The 17883-nt window shown below is 39.9% G+C and overlaps 1 long non-coding RNA gene across 3 annotated transcripts; it reads left to right on the top strand.

The window, feature by feature from the left end:
* Window positions 1-8956: 8956 nt before the first annotated feature.
* On the top strand, window positions 8957-16672 carry LOC108706865. Of its 3 annotated transcripts, XR_001934161.1 has the most exons (4): window positions 8957-9738; window positions 10515-10607; window positions 12136-12333; window positions 16144-16672. It is a non-coding gene; the product is annotated as an uncharacterized LOC108706865 (long non-coding RNA). The 3 variants fall into 3 exon arrangements; XR_005964961.1 differs by having other exon boundaries at window positions 10515-12333; XR_005964962.1 differs by having other exon boundaries at window positions 10488-12333.
* Window positions 16673-17883: the final 1211 nt, after the last annotated feature.

Genomic DNA, 17883 nt, shown 5'->3' with positions numbered 1-17883 from the left:
GAAAAGGTGGCAACCCTAATCAGAATGCGTCACCACACAGATACGCCACCTGGAAAGCCAAGAAAGTCTGTCTATCTCTGAATTTTTGATCATTATATGCCTATGCATCAACTGTCAATAGAAGAGTGAGATGTTTCTTATATAAAAGCACATAAACTCAAGCTGTGACTTCAGTACTCCATTATTATTTACAAAAGCCCACAAACACCCTGTTGTGCAGCTAGCCTTCCTCTGTTTACATAGCATGCAAGATTGTCTTCCTAGTTTTGCACTGTGTGCTTAGCTCAGGACTGTGTTTTATCTTGTGCACATACCTACAGACTATCCTCATGATAAGGCCTATCTGTGAATTTTCTGTGTGGTTAAATTTGTTTCCTATGACTGGTTTCAACTTTTAAAGAACACCTAAGAATACTCCTGTCTTGAAATTGTCCCATATACAGGTAAAGCAACTGACCATATATATATTCTTTAGATTTGTTAATGAATACTATATATACGTATAATACACAAAAGACATGAATATCCTGTAAATTATATCCTTATAAACGGTGAGTACTGATGTCATCAGTTATAGACGGTGAGTTCTGATGTCATTTCTGTCACATGACTCACTAAAATTTGTGTATTATAATAAATAAAGTACCCTCAGTTGTAAAATATGAGGATATTAGAAGTTACCTCGGCGTTCCATGACCTGTATAAAAACACTCGGCCTTCGGCCTCGTGTTTTTATATGGTCATGAAACTCCTCGGTAACTTATAATATCCTTATATTTTACAAGAGGGGGTACTTTATTCACTATATAAACTAATTCTAGATTAAATATATACTCTGTTGTTTTGCTCCATACAGAATATAGATAATTCTGCAGCAGGTTCTTCTCAGGCTATGCAATCTGAGAAATACATGTGTATCCTTATGTGTGGGGCCTAAATGATTCTAATGTGTATTGAATTCAAGTATGCAAAAACAAAATATGAATATGCAATGTTTAGTGGCTGTTTCGTTTTCTTGCTTTTGAGATAAATTTTTATCCAAATATGGATCTTTTGTTCAGAATGCTTTGGGATTTCCAGATAAGAGGTCTTTTCTAAATATGGCGCCTCAAAGGAGTTTCAAAAATATCCTGATGCCCTACCCATATATCAATTAAAAAGAAAACTAAAGTTTTTACATCTTTTACCTTGAGCCACCATTTTGTGATGGTTTTTGTGCTGCCTCAGAGATCACCTGGCCAGAAATAATGCAGCTCTAACTGTAATAGGAAGAATTGTGGGAGTAAAGAACAGAACTCTGTCTGTTAATTGGCTCATGTGACCTAACATGTATGTGTGCCCTTGGTTTGTTTCTTTGCACCGTGAATCATATGATTCCAGGGGGTGACCCTTAGTACTTAAACACATCAGTTAATAGTGCTGCTCCAGCAGAATTCTGCATTGAAATCCATTCCTCAAAAAAGCAAACAGATTTTTTTTTATATCTGTTTTTGAAATCTGACATGGGGCTAGACATATTGTCAGTTTCCCAGCTACCGCAAGTCATGTGACTTTGTGCTCTGATAAATTTCATTCACTCTTTACTGCTGTACTGCAAGCTGGAGTGAAATCACCCCTCCCTTCCCTCCCCAGCAGCCTAATAACAGAACAATTCGAAGGTAACAGATAGCAGCTCCCTTAAGGCGGCATACACGGGCCGATAAAAGCTGCCGACAGACCGAGTCGGCAGCTTATTGGCCCATGTATGGGGCCCTCCGACGGGCTTCCCCGATCGATATCTGGCCGAAAGTTGGGCAGATGTCGATCGGACGGGACTAAAAATCCCGTCGGATTGCGGCTGCATCTGTTCGTTGATGCGGTCCTGCGATCCGACCGCCCGTAGGGCCCAACGATCGGATCAGCCCGATATTGCCCACCTCAAGGTCCTTGAGTTTCATTAAACACAATTGCTTCAATGGAGTCAACGAATAGTTTCTAATATTCTCACTGATGCCGCTGAGAAATGTATCAACTAATATAGCAAATTGTAACAGTTCAGAACCTGCACCTGGATTACTGACCCGCCAGAAACATTAATCTTGAAACTTTAGTTTTGGAAAAATGTTAAAAAAAACATGGAAAGCAATCAAAAAAAGTATTTATTTCTGGTGATCTATCTCAAAACAACTAAACCAAAAGATAACCCCTTCAAAATGCATCTGGTCCAGGTTCCACCAGCTGGACAGCCCTGTTTGGTTGTTTTCTGTGGTTACAGAGTTCTAGTTCTGCATTCATGTATCATATTCTTATCACCAAGGGTGATTTCAGATGCCATGAAAATCTGAAGTCAACAGAGACTACAGACTGCAATATTGGTAGCATAGTCAAGAAATATTTGTATTAGGTTGACCTGACTATATCGTGCCACAATACTTAGAATCGTAGACATAGAACTGGATTAAAGGCTTTAATAAAGTTTTTTTTGTTTGCTTGTACAGAAGTGCTCAGCATCCCAATATATGTATGTATACCTTAATTTTTAAAGCACTGTTAAGGAGCTGCAGTGCCAAACAATGCATAAAAGCACAATATAAATAAAAGTGGGGGGAAAAGTGCACAAGGCAAAGGCATAGTCCAATAGGTACCAGGACTAGACTAATGTTCTAGTGCTCTAAAAGGTAGACTCTTAGAAGCAAATTTACTAAAGGGCGAAGTGACTAACGCTGGCGAATATTCGCCAGCGTGACGTCATTTCGGAACTTTGCCAATTTACTAACGGTCGCCATAGTAACTTTGCTAGTGAAGGAGATAGACTCTAGCGGTACTTCGCTCCATAACGCTTGGCGAATTTGCGCTCTGGCGAATGGATGTAACGATGGAAATTCACTAATATGCGGATTTTACTGTTACGTCTTGCACCAGACTTGCCTTCGCCACCTCAGATCAGGCGAAGTGCAATAGAGTAGATAGGACTACCTCAAAACATTTTTCTAAGTCCAAAAAAAACGCTAGCGTCTTTTCCTTTTTTCAGGGTGATAGGCTGCAAAAGAGTGTACATTTTTTTGGGGGTAACCGGCTTCCCCTCTACATATTTGCTGCAACATATATGTCCATTCAACTTTAACTTCCTGCTGTATGCAAAATAAACAAACACTAGCGCAACTTCGCGCAGTAATGCTAGCACAACTCCGACAGAGTTCGGCGCCCTGGACGCAACCTTGGATTTTGGTGAATTAGCATTGTCCCAAACTTGGCTGCCCTTTTATTAGACACCAGTGGGATCACCTGACTAAGGCTGGGAAGGGTGGGAGCTACAACATGGAGCTGGCCATTGCTCCTGTATAAACTATAAGAAACAAGGGAAAGTTGTGTTCACCACTAATTTTTAAAACCATTAGGCGGGGGTGCAATGAGGCTGTGACCACAAAATACATATATATACAATCGGAGAGGCTTCAAAATGTTTTTATTTGCCTTCCTCTGGATCAACTAGCAGTTAGGCAGGTTATATATTGAGTTAAAAGGTTGAACTTGATGGACGTGTGTCTTTTATCAACCTTTCAGGTTCCTGTACTTGATCCTCTGTTGTTCTCCTTGTTCTCTCTCACTTTTGGCCTTAAATATCAACTATATGCAGATGACATCCAAATATATTTAGACACCACTTCATTAATCGCTGACGTTCAGACCCAGATCGCAAACTATCTAGTAGCTATCTCCTCCTCCATGAACCTCCACCTCAACCTCAATTTAGCCATGGTCTTTTCACCCAAACCTAGCCCATCCCTTCCTTTTACCATTGGTATGCATAGCATGACCATTAACCTTGTTAACTCAGCATGCTGATAGAGGGTCGTCTTTGACCATTTCCTCTCCTTCTCTTATCATATTAATAATACTGCCAAAGCTTGTCACTTCTTCCTCCGCAATTTAGCCACAATATGTCTGCAATACACACCCATTCCTTTCACAAACAGCCAAAACAAGAATCCATGCCCTTATCTTATCCTGTTTAGACTATTGCAATCTCCTACTAACTGGTCTTCAGGACTCCCATCTCTTTACCCTCCAAACAATCTTAAACTCTGCTACCAGGAGCCTTCTGCTCTCACCTAAGAGGGAACCTGTTCAACCCAAACCAAAATACCTAGCACTGCTGCCTTTTAAGCAAAGGATAGCATAAAAAATCCTTCTGCTAACATTCAAAGCCCTTCAAACCTCTGCTCCTCCCTACATTACTTCACTTGTTTCATTGTACTTTCCTGGGCATCTTCTCTGCTCCTTTCAGGGCCAGCTTCTTTTCACACAATCCACATCTACTGCCACCTCTCATCTCAAGCCTTTTCTATCTTGCTGCTCTCTCTAATGGGCAAAATCACTAACCTCCGAAAATTTGCCAGTGATGGCTTTGCTCACAGCACAACACTTCACCAGGCATAGATTCGTCAGAACAACGCTAATTCACCAAAATTCGAAGTTGCGTCCTGGGCGCCGAACGCTGGTGAAGTTGCGCTAGCGCTAAGGAAACTGTAATAAAAAAAAAAAAGTTGTTATATTGCCCTACACATGTGCCCAGTGTATAGTCTATGTGCCATATGTTAGGAAATGTAAGGGCGAGTCTGGGTACCCAAAAAAAATTTTACGGACTTTTGCAGCTACAGAAAATTTTTCAACTAAAAATTGAAGCAGCCCTATACATTCCATTGCACTTCGCCTGGTCTGAGCTGGCGTAGGCAAGTCTGGCATAACAGGTAATACTGAGTAAAAGGCGCATCTTGAATTTGCAAAGTAACGCTCTTTCGCCCGAGCGAATCCTTTGTCTGGCATAAGAGTGCAAAGCTCTAGCTCTAGAGTCTATCTCCTTCTCTAGTGAAGTTACACCTGCGCCCATTAGTAAATTGATGAAGTCCCAAAACGACGTCAGTTGGCGAATTTTCGCTAACGTTAGTTACTTCCCCCTATTTTCCCCTATGTATGGGAGTCTACAGGAGCAGGGTGTAATTTGCTAAATCATTTACCTTCACCTATACAGCCTCCTAACAATGCCACTGTGATCTCATATAAAAAAAAATTTGTTATACAAAAAATAAATCAATACATTTTGGTGTGGTAAAACAGATGATATGGTGACAGAGGACAAGCTTTTTATATGGCAGTTTCATTCCTCTTCTTATAATGATGGTGTAATACTTTGGTTTAGCTGTAGATGGTGCTATGTTTCTATCAGTATTAACTTTGTACTTGTCTTAAATCTCCACCCTAGTTATCACTGCTTGAGTCCAGGGTCAAAGATCCCCATTTACAATAGTCCATTCTAGCTACGGCATTCATACTGATTACATTGGTAACTAGTAAACTAAACATTGCAAAATAAAAACTTTTATTTTGCTTGGTATAATAGCAGAATATAGCTAAATGAAATGTCTAAGTGCAATGGCACATGCTAAGATTTGTCGCTGCACTACTTGCCATAGCATAATATCAGGATTGCCATAACTAAAACATATTACTTACGGCAATATGGCTTAGTTGTGGGAAATTGCCTCCCATCACATTTTTCAGGGTTGGCATATGGAAACTTTGGGCCCTCTAAGCCTGCTAGCCACAACCCTGATCATCCAATTCTACCCTGTCTGATGTGGTTAAACCAGCCCCGAACCACTCAAGATTTGCCCTTTTGTGACAATCCAGGCCCTCTGGCAGGACTCATGCATGTCCCCCCGATGGTGGCCTTGAAAATTGGTGCTCAAGAATTGTTTGTATTAGGTTGGTTTGACTAAATGGTGCCACAAAAGTTAGAATCAGAGACAAAGAACTGCAAAAAGTCCTTTAAAGAAGAACTAAACCTAAAAATGAATATGGCTATAAATACTATATTTTATATACTGAACTTATTGAGCCAGCCTGAAGGTTCAGCATCTCTCTAGTAATACTGATCCAGGCCTTTAAAGTTGTCACAGGAGTTTGCCATCTTGGATTTAGTTGGGAGTGTCTGTGACATGCACATGCTCAGGGGGCTTTGAGCAGCTGTTGAAAAGCTAAGCTTAGGGGTCGTCGCAAATTATCAAGCAGAAAATTAGGTTTGCCTGTCAGATAAGATGATCCTACAGGGTTAATTATTACATCCCGATGATAATTGTGCTGGTTTCTGAGCTGCCATGTACCAATCTAAATTATTTACTAATCAGCCTTATATTGTGATATTTATAATATTCAATATATTGTGCATCGGCCCTTAAGCTCAGTAAATGACAGCAGTACAGAGCATGTACTGAGGGCCCCTACACGGGCCAATAAAAGCTGCAGACATTGTCCCTCCAGACCAAGAGGACAGAGAATTTTCCATGTATAAAGGTACCATGCAATAGCTTGACAAGTGTTCATACTATTTGAATCAACAGGCAGCTGTCAACTTGGTCAGGCTATTGCACTGTTAGTCTATGTGGTGAAACAGCCCCATATAAAGTTCCCCAAAATGGCATATGATATACATATAAAAAAAGTCACCTTGAAGGTATACCCTGTACATAACTATGCATCCTGTAATCCTGTTCTTGTATAAGGTTACAAAGTGCCTCAGCGACTTCTAATTTTAGGGAATCTTTCTAGAAATCTTTCTAAAATGTGAGACATTCATTAAAACAAAATTTCCCTGGTTACAAAAAGTGAAGCAAGTTGATTTTTTTCTCATGTTAATATTCCTTAATGTTTAAAATATGTCAGGCTCAAAAAAAAACTATAAGCAATGACAACTTTTTGAGCTAAAAAGAAGCAGGGATGGATTATTTTAAAATACCACTAGACATAACTGTGAATCTGGTGTAAAACCATTGTTCTGGAGGAAAAGTGTTTTGCATCACTTTTCATACCGCTGATATACCGTAGCTGTTGAGATTGGGAATAGAATGCATCCGACATTGGCCTGATATGCCTACATAGGCTCCTTTTATGGTCCATTCAGCTGGCCCTGGAGTCTGTCTGGGTAGCTATATCAAGTTAAGATATTCTCAGTTGGTGGCCATGTGGTTTTCTCAGAAGTGTTTTGGAAACTTTTGTACCTAAGAGCTAGGTGTTGAGCTACAGACTGGAGACAGAATTGTGTCCTAAGTCATTGACTAGAAGCAGAGAATGAGAAGGAGACAATGTGGGGGGTACCAAAGCATAACACATCCAGGGTGCGGCACTCATTAGCAAACCAATATATTGTTAAGGACTGTCTTTGCATACGTGATAGACTGTTAGCATGCTACTATGCAAAGTCCTAGTCTTATATTCATATGATAATTCCATTCCAGAAGAGACAACAAACGAATAAAAAGTGACAAAACAGTACTACCCAACTTTTTACATATAGTTTTCAAATTACCTACAATACCTTACAGTTAAATGCTTTAATGTAAACAGTGCAGTTTGTGAAATAGTCCCCACCACTGAAAACTGTTCATATAGTATAATATCTCTTACCAATGTTCATAGCTATATATAATAGTTATAAAGGGCAAATTCAACAATTTAGTCATATAATTACTACCTAGTTCAGGGGTCCCCAATATTTTTTTTCTTATGAGACACATGGGTAAAACAGAAGCATGGAAAAAGTTCATGGGGGTGCCAGTTATGGGCTGTGATTAGTTTATTGGTAGCCCCTGTGTTTAGCCTAAAGTAGGCTCTGTTTGACAGTACACTTGGTTTTTATGCAACCAAAACTTGCCTCCAAACCAGGACTTAAAAAATATGCACCTACTTTGAGGCCACTGGGAGCAACATCCATGGTGTCAGAGCAACTTGTTGCTCATGAGCCAATGGTTGGGGATCAGTGACCTATGTAATCCCAATCCATTTTTTTAGGGTTTCAGTAATAGTACACACAACACTACATAAACATAAAAAGATAATTTATAAAGTTAATGTGCACAGTGCTCAAAGCAAGTGAGGCATAGGAGTTGCTTGGAGTGGTTGCATTTCCCTGCACCCTAAACACCAGTAGCACAAATCACCTTAATCATTAACAGTAGTATCATGCCATCCACAGCACAATGGCATTTGTTACTTAACCTTTTCAACAATTGGTGGCCTAATGATATATTCTAAAAGAGCTACCTTCTTAGCAAGCAAACAATGTTGTATTGTTATTGCACAGCTCTATAGCAATAACTGTTACATAGGCTGAATGAATGAAGCATGGTTTATGGTCAGTTAAAAGAAATGGTAACTGTAAAATGTTGTTTTGTGGATTGTACTGGGGAAAACTGTAGATTGATTCTGTTATATGCTATAAAGACATTAATAAGCAAATACTCTAATTACCATGCCATGTTCATCTACTAGTCATAGCCACAAAATATCAGACCTACCACATAATTTTTGTCACGGCACCCTAAATTCAGAACCAATGCTAAGCACCCTGTTCTCGGCTCTTGCTTCCACCTTTAACAGCCGCCTTTCACCTCGGGAGGAGCCCCCGGCTAATCGGATGCCGCCAGGTCTTATTAAGAGAGGTACCAAGCGAGGGGTTCTGAACGAGCAAAGGGGCACGACAGTAAAGCAAAGTCTTTTGTGCCCGGTACAAGGCGTAGACAGAAAGCGTAGTCAGATTGGGTCAGGGCAGGCAGAGTACAAACGGAGTCAGGCAGGCACAGGTCAAAATCAGAAAGGGATAGAGATACAGCAGAGTCGGTTATCAGGCCCCCTTCATATACTGTATCTGTAAGGCCAGATCTACATTGTAAGGGCAAGATCTACATTGTAAGGGCAAGATGTGGGATGAATACATTTTTTCTGTTCGCTGTCACTGTAATTATGGCTGGGTGGCAGATTTGTGTTTTTATTTATCGTTATTAGGCTGAACCTCCAAGGGGGCTTCAACTAAAAAGAGTTTGAAAAGCACGGCTTTAAAGGGAAAATTATAATTCATTTTGATCTTGGAAGGAGGAAAGAAAGTCTGAAATAAGCAGGAAGAGAACAAAAGCAGGTGAGGATGCTAAATGCTAAGAGAATGAAGAGTTTAGAGTTCAGAACAGAGGGAATGGAGGTGGAGAAATAAAATTTGTGATAGAACCCCCAACCTGTTTTAGACATATTAGAGAGTTAAAGGAATAGTTAAGACAAAAAGTTATACATTTAAAGAGAAAAAGTAAGAATATTATAGACCAATCAAAACAGTAAAAAAAAACAACTAGATCTAATAGAAGACCAGAAGTCAGATATCTTAGATCTAACATATTACATATGCCAAGATAATGGGCTATATCTATTTAGGTAAACAGGTTCTGTCCATCAAAAATATCAGTAAATGACACTGAATATATGTTGGGCACCATAGCATCTTATTCAAACGTATGGGAGGCTCTTACAATACATATGCTATAGAGACCAAAGGCCTGATTAATTACAGTCATCACATAATGAAGGGACATGCCCCCAAAACTTATTTTCATAGTGACACAAAGAATTATAGGGGCTTAACCCTGTTGGCAGATATATTGGCATGTCTGTGTTTTTTGTCACAGTGCTCTGGGACACATGTCTGACCTTATCTATGTCAAACACACAGCTCCTTCTGTGCCTTCCACACAACCAGTGCTGCCTTTGTAACACTAACAACCACAACCATCTCCATCAGGGATTATTGAATATTCAAATGCCCTTATATAATAGCTCCCTGTGTAACCTCACTCCCTCTGTGACATATTCAAAGGCAACTCATTGAGTCCTTCACTGATGCCAGCACTCTGCTAGTTATATCTTGGTAACTTAAAGGTATGTATGACTTGCTCACTTCTCATCTGTCTTGCTTAAAGGTAGAATTCAGGTTTTTTTTTAATGAATATCTGGAATTTCTTCAAATTAAAGTCATTTCTGTTGACATAAGTGATATTTTCTGTAGTAGATGAGGAAAAAAGGCAAAATCCATACATATATGTAACACATTAATTTCACTTACAAAGCTGTAAGTGGCTGTAATCAGCAACTGTGTGCCAATCCACTGGTCATTCTCTAGCACAGATTTATTGTAAAGTGCGGCATAACTTGCTGACTATGTATAAATAATGATGATGATGATGATGAGAGTTTGTGTGTGACGTTAGACTGTAAGCTTCACATGAGCAGGGACTGGTCTAATATAGACAGACAGACAGAAAGATGATAGATAGAGAGATAGATAGATAGATAGATAGATAGATAGATAGATAGATAGATAGATAGAGCTGCAGTTGGGTTTCCATCTTGCTGATATTGCACCAGCATGGCCAATAAAAATGATATTGATGATAGAGGAGAAACATAAAAATACAGAAAGGACAGTATTTTTTTTCAGAAAAGGCGACAACCCCAGCTGGAAACTATGTTAGCAGTATACAAAATATAAATATGGACTAATTATTTTGCCCCACACACCTCTCCAGCTTTTGTAAGGCTGCTGCCCCAATGACCTCAGATACTGTTTATAATTAATCGTATGTTAGACCTCAGACGCTGTTTATAATTAATTGTATGTTTAAATAAAGTACATTGCTTTTACCTATGGTCTGAAGTTGAGCGATCTGTGGAAAGGACCCAGGAGTGCGCTGCTTCTTCTTACAGTGACGGACGCGGGGCGGCAGCACCCAGGTCACAACAGGTACGAGGTAAGATTTACGGTGTTTCTGTTCTTTTGAAAACGTGATTGTAGTCCTGTGCGGGGAGTCAGGGGTTATATTACCAGCTCCCTTCTTTAAGCGTTTGGTTCGGGGCATCTGCACCTGGGCCATTGGATTCTAACAGTGAGCGGTGCACAGGCTTGAACTAGAATCTAATGTTAATACCTTTAGTATTGATTCATTGAAGTAAATTCCGGGAATAGTGCTGGATATTCTCCTTAATTTCGGATATACTGTTGCCCCAATGAAACAAAAACATTTCCTGGTTAAATAAATAAAATGGCAAACTTTTTCTGCTTATTACTTTACTTTCTTTCTTTTTTTGCAATATATACTTTCTCTGCCTGGCTTGAATGACAACATTTCACATGCATGCTTGTGTCTTTACTTTCAATCCACTGGACATGGAATCCCTGCATGTTCAAGCAAAACTTGGAAGAACTTGTTTGGTACAGTCATTTACTGTAGTAACCTTTCAAACGTATTCTTTTATTGTTTTAACATAGATTTTAGTTTCTATAGTACACAGATTTCTCCTTCACCATGCCAACCAAAATGTAACATCAAAACATCACAACTGCATGTTACTGCCCCTTTTGAAGCCAGGCTTTTTTTAACCTTTTAATTAATAATGTCAGGCAACCAGTCTCTTTATTTACCCAGGAAATCTCCTCCACCAAATAATGCCACCTAGACTCATGAGATAAAGAATCAGATAAGGTTTATTCGCGCGGGGAATGACTCTCACGTACGACACAAGTTGTACATAAGCATTCCCAAAACAGTCCTCCATTGGTTGTCCTTTTATACCCCTGTAAGGGGGGTCTCAAAAGGCTTCAGTTCTGACCAATCAGAGGTTAAAGTTCTTGTTTACTTTAGTCCATGTTCTGTGACTAATCCTTCAGGCCATCTGTTCTCTGATGATAATCTTGTCTGGAACATTTTGGGGAAATTGAGACATATGTGATGACGATAAAGATGATAACATCTCAGCAAGTGCATTACAAGCCAAACAGCTCTCCAAAACCTAAGTTTACAATCCTTATGATGTAAAGAACCAGGCCCATCATTATTCTGTTAAACATAATTCAAACTATACATTCTTATACTTAATTAACCTAATTCTTAGACACACATAAAATTAAGATGGTATAACTTAGCCTCACAATCATTAAGCAAAAAAGGAAATCCTTAATTTATGGTCAGAACAATACATGCAAGCCAGAGGAATAACAATACAATACATTTGTACAATACCTGAGTAACATGATCTTTAAAATATATATGTGTTGTGCTTAAATGCAATATTTTATTCTATGGTTTTAACATGTACAAAGCAATACATATTTCTCAGATATCAGAGCCCCTTTCTGTACCTCTATTCAGTGTACAAGATAGGAACATGCTAGTCAGTAGAGCAGTCATTGTTTGGTCACCAGAGATGCAAATAATCATTAGTCATTAATCATTATTCACAGTGGAACAGACTGTTTTTGTGTATATTTCTCATTTATAGTGCCATAACAGGGTCGGACTGGGCTGGCGGGACACTGGGAAAAAACCCGGTGGGCCCTGGCACTTATGGGCCCTGCCGGCCCAAACCCACTCCCCCAAACAGCTGGACCCCAAAAAAACGGTGTATGGTGTCACGCATCGGTTAAGAAAACTTGTGCTCTCTGTGCTAGCATTGTGGACCCCCTCTGGTGTCAAAAAGGTGAGCATTGCGGGAGCGCATTACTTCAATATGAGCCTCTAAGGCTGGAGTTCACAAATATTGTCTGTATAAATCCATATATATACTTTTTTATTGGCTAATATTTAACCTTCCAATAAATAACTTGGCAGTTCTATGGGTAAATATATGTTCGAATAAGCATGTTCTTGATGATTAAAATATATAGATTTCATCTATTCTGGTTCCAGCAGGGTTTTGTGTTTTTTTTTTAAATTTTAACACTGGCATTATGGTAGTTCTGTTTTAACAAATGTGCAAGCAGGACAAACTGACCTGGCACAACACCAGTGAAGTGACAGCTGCTGGCACAGAGAGAGTATCCATGGTGAAGCAGTGCTAACTCTAAAGTTCTGACTCTGGACATGAAGGGGGGGGTGCAGAATTTGAACAATGATCATGTAATGGACTTATGTATTTATAAGTAAATAAACTCTATTTTATAATAAAGGATTATTACAGGAAAAGGCTGTAATTGTGTGATACAATGTTTATCAAGGCAAGATGGTGTTAGTGACACTTTTTCTTCTGCATCCCTCCATGTCAGTACAGATTGGTAGTATTGCCCCTCCACAACCTACACCAAAACCAATAAAAAATTAAACATGACCTATATAAACCACCTGACTTTCTCCTCACCATCGGTATGAGCTCTAGCTAGCTTTTATGCCAGTGGTAGCATCTGTGTTATCTAGGTTGTGTGCTGGTGAAGTGCATGCATGATGGCTACTGCTTGCAATACTTGTAGTTTGTGCATTTGTTTGCCTATGCGCTAAAGGTAGTGTTCATGGTGGCTGGATGGGGCGCCAGTCATTGCATGCATGACTGCTGCTTGGCACCAGGGGTCTGCAGGCTTGGTAGCATCAACCTATCGTCAGCAGTTGGTATGTGCAGTACCTGAGGTTGGTACCAGTTTTTTCTAGTTTGGTAGCCTTTTGAGGTCAATAGTTTGTTCCAGTTTTGTATGAGCTGTAGCAGGCTTGCTGATCTAGTTGATGTATGATTGCTGCTTGGCACCAGGGGTCTGCAGGCTGGTTACATCAACCTAATGTCAGCAGTTGGTATGTGCAGTACCTGAGGTTGGTACCAGTTTTTTCTAGTTTGGTAGCCTTTTGAGGTCAATAGTCTGTTCCAGTCTTGTATGAGCCATAGCAGGCTTGATGATCTAGTTGATGTTAAGGGTTAACTGCTGTCAACACTGCTGTGAGCTGCTACCAGTGATCTGTGGGACTAGAGGCTTGTTAGAACCAAGTCTTGCTTTCTAAACCACTGGTTAGCTCTATTGGTAAATGTATCCAAGATGTTGCGAGGGTGGTTACACTAGCAATCTGGCTATTGACAGGCTCTGTTGTGGCTGCCAGGGCCGTTCCTGCGATGAGGCAAGGTGAGAACCTTGGCCAGTTACAAGGGGAGACAAAAAGAAGCCTTTTGTAATTTTAACAGTTGAATTTCTGGGTTTTAATAATGCTGACCGCCTTTTCTGACCGCGATGCTGACCACCTTTGACCCGCTCTGAAGCTGGTCTGGTTGGTCATGGCATTTTTTTGGGCATTGCTTGGCAATTCCCATGTGTACTGACGTGGAGGGATGTAAAGGAAAATGAGAAAGTCACTTAACTACTTGTCATAAATTCCATTTTTTCGTTTCTTCCTGACATGTCAATACAGGTTTCCCATCCAAAGTTATTAATATTGGTTCCTGTACTGCTATGTCAAATGTAAAACAGTGGTGAGGAGGAAGTCAGGTAGTCTTAAAGTTCATGTTTAATATATGTTGATTGGATATAATATAGGTACTTCCTCCTTGTCTGTACGGGGCAATACTGTCTATCTTTACTGACATGTCGGGACTAGAAGAAATAGAATTTAAGCCAAGTAGGTAAGTGAAATTCTCATTATACTGTATATGGCCTGACTAACCTGCAGCCTTCAGCTTTTATTCAGCTACAAATCTCAACAGGAATGTCTGATGAGGATAATCATATCCAATTAGCAAAGTGGAGAAGTGGAGGAAATTAAGAACACTCAAGATATCACTTGCCTTAGTTTTCTTCTTTAGATTTTTTATAGCTATAATTTTATATAGAAGTCAATTTTATCCTCCAAACAGTTATTTGTATAATAAAGTATATAACAATAAAACAAAATAAAGGTCTATGCAACTATACATGCATTAAGAAAAAACTAATAATTTTTCACATAATTTTAAAGTTATATGTTAATGTGATTGTAGTAAAAAGCAGTGTCAGTTTATAGCTTTCTGTTTTTTGCATCTGACCCTTAGGGGTCAGTCCACACGAGCAGATTCGGGGAGATTAGTCGCCCCAGCAACTAATCGCCTCTTCTTTGGGCCGCCCCAAAGAAGAGGCAATTTGTTGCTGGGGCGACTAATCTCCCCGAATCTGTTTGTGTGGACTCACCCTAATACAGTGTAACAGGAGTCAGTTCTCCACAGGAGTCAAAATTCGCCAACATGACATCATTTCGTTACTTTTTCGATTTACTAACAGCTGCTGGCATATATTCGCTAGCGAAGTGGACCTACTCTAGCGCTACTTCGCACCCTTAGCCAGACGAAGTTGCACTATGGCGAAGGGACGTAACTAAGCTAATTCACTAACTTGCGGATTTTACTGAACGTTACCTCGTGTGCTAGACTTGCCTTCGCCACCTCAGACCAGGCGAAGTGCAATAGAGTAGATAGGGCTTGCTTCAAAAAAAGTTGAAATATTTTCTATGTCCCAAAAAACGGGTGATAGGCTGAAAAAGATCGTAAATGTTTTTGGGGGTACCCTCCTTTCCCCCTACATTTCCTAACATATGGCACCTAAACTATACAGTGGGCACATGTATATGGCAAAATAACAACTCTATTTTATTTTATGAAGCTTCCCTGGGCTTGTTTAGTGTAATGTATTTGCTGCTACATATACGTCCATTGTACTTTAACTTGGCGGCATATGCAAATTAGGCATCACTAGCGTAACTTTGCTTTGCTTGACGAATTAACGGTAGAGCAAATTCGCTACCTTTTGCCTCCCTGAGCTCAACTTCGGATTTTAGTGAATTAGCGGCGCCCTGGCGAAGTGCGGCGAAGCCAACGCAGGAGCAACTTCAAAGATTAGTAAATTTGCCCCCAGGATTGCAGATAAAGTAACCTATGGGGAAAAGCAAGTGCAAAGGTTGAACCACACCTAGTGACCCAAAGCAACTAAATATTTAAACTAATTCTAACTGTTGATTGGTTGTGACTGAACAAACATAGTTAATGCATAAGCCCGAGTTGTCTGTTTAAATATCCCACTTTATAATACACACCATCCCACAGGCACAGTTCCCAAGCACTACAGGCGCTACAGAAACATATGTGATGAGTGCTTGCACATTTTTTTTTAAAGAGGGGCTTACATATTCTTCCTGAATAGAATAAAGTGAAGTAGGAGAAGCATATTACAATCAAACAATGTGTATACAAATAAAAAACAAACCCCTATTGCCTAGCCTATTGCCTAGCCTATTGCCTAGCCTATTGCCTAGCCTATTGCCTAGCCTATTGCCTAGCCTATTCCTTATAAGCCTGAGGCTTATAAGGAAGGTGGGAAAGAGGTTTGATTACTAGCTTTAGGGCAATCACCCCAAAGAAAAATGTGGCCTTACAATGCACTGGGGACAATACCGTATATATTACAATCACCATTCTCTAAGGTAGTTATCCCCAACCAGTGGCTCATGAGCAACATAGTAAATCAAGTAATAAACTGGTATAAATCAACCTTGTTGTTTTTTCTTGAAGGTATCTTAAGCCCCTGCTTCCATCCAAAGCTGAATCCAATAAAGCAAACGAGGTGGGGAAAGAATACCAAAAAGCGCTTATAGCTGCAAGGTGCCTTTATTCACCGTCACACAACATGTTTCGAGCTAGGTAGCTCTTTTTCAAGTGTATAAATCACAACAGTGGAAACAATCAAGAAATAACCATCAACTCCTCCCCCCTCTGTTCCTAATGGTCCTGAGGTAATTGCAAGGAGGATTTTCATGCCTAACCTCCACAATGAACAGAGTTAACCCTTTGTGAGAAATCCAACATGTTCAAAGTCCCATGTGAAAGTCCAATGTGTAAACGTTCATTAAAGTCATTTAGATCCTTGTGTGTTGTTGCTGAAAATGGAATAAATGAGAGAAAACACTCTTAACCTCTGCACTGCTCATTTAAGCCTGCAAGAGTTACCATAGCCAAACACAGTAATAAAAACTGTTACATTCTGTTGCAAATATACTGTCTTACTGTTTCAAATAAAGTTACTATGCTGCCAACCCTTAAATGTAACGGTTAAGTATCTTACCCATAGTAGAACTCGTTTTCAAAGGCAGCACTATCTGTTAAAGAAGAATAGATTTAATATAAGCAATTCTTTACAAATAGCTTACAACAATCCATTGATCATTTAACCCCTGGGGTACCATCGCACACAGTTTTTTGATCCACAGGGCCTCTTTTTGAAGCAGAATGTTCTTTTTATTGCCCCCTCTCTGTGGTGTTTGAACTACTTCTAGCACCTGCCACTTAAGTTGTGACATATTGTGTCTACATTCATTACAGTGGCGTGAGACCGAGGTGTCTGTGTAGGTATTAAGTTTGAAATTTTTAATATCACCTCTATGTTCCTTTATTATAGCTTTTACTTCTCTAGAGGACTGGCCCACATAGACTTTTCCACAAGGACATTTTAGCATGTAAACTACCCATTGGGTATTGCATGTGGCATAATGTCTTAGGGGAATGCGGTTTCCTTTGGTGGGATGTTGAACAACCACACCTTTAATAATAGATGAACAGCACACACAGCCCAGGCAAGGAAAAGTGCCTAGGTTCGGTTTACCTTTAAAGATTTTTTCCATTCTTTTTGGTGTCTGTGGCTCAGCTGGGCACAAAATGTCTTTAAATGTATTACCTTTCCTGTAGCTCAGGGATCCCCAACCTTTTGAACCTGTGAGCAACATTCAGAAGTAAAAGGAGTTGGGGAGCAACACTAGCATGAAAAATGTTCTTGGGGTACCAAATAAGGGCTCTGATTGGCCATTTAGTAGCCCCTATGTGGATTGTCACCCTACATTGAGGTTCTGTTTGGCAGTACATCTGGTTTTTATACAACCAAAACTTGCCTCCAAGCTAGGAACTCAAAAATTAGTACCTGCTTTGAGGCCACTGGGAGCAACATCCAAGGGGCTGGAGAGCAACATGTTGCTCACGAGCTACTGGTTGGGGACCACTGCTCTACACAGTTCAAACCTTCATCCTGTGGTATTGAAGTATAGAGACTTACAATGTCAATGCTACATAATATACAATCAACATCTAGTGTTGGTAACAGGTTTAGCCTATGTAACAAATCATTAATATCTTTTAGGCATGTAGGGATATTTTGTACCAATGGTTGGAGATATGACTCTACATATTTCGAGAGAGGCTCGAGCACGGAACCTACCCCAGAGACAATGGGTCGCCCTGGAGGGTTAACCAATGTCTTGTGTA

This window comes from Xenopus laevis, chromosome 1S (assembly GCF_017654675.1).
Source record: "Xenopus laevis strain J_2021 chromosome 1S, Xenopus_laevis_v10.1, whole genome shotgun sequence".
Taxonomy (NCBI): Eukaryota; Metazoa; Chordata; class Amphibia; order Anura; family Pipidae; genus Xenopus; species Xenopus laevis.
This window is presented reverse-complemented; position numbering and strand designations above follow the sequence as displayed.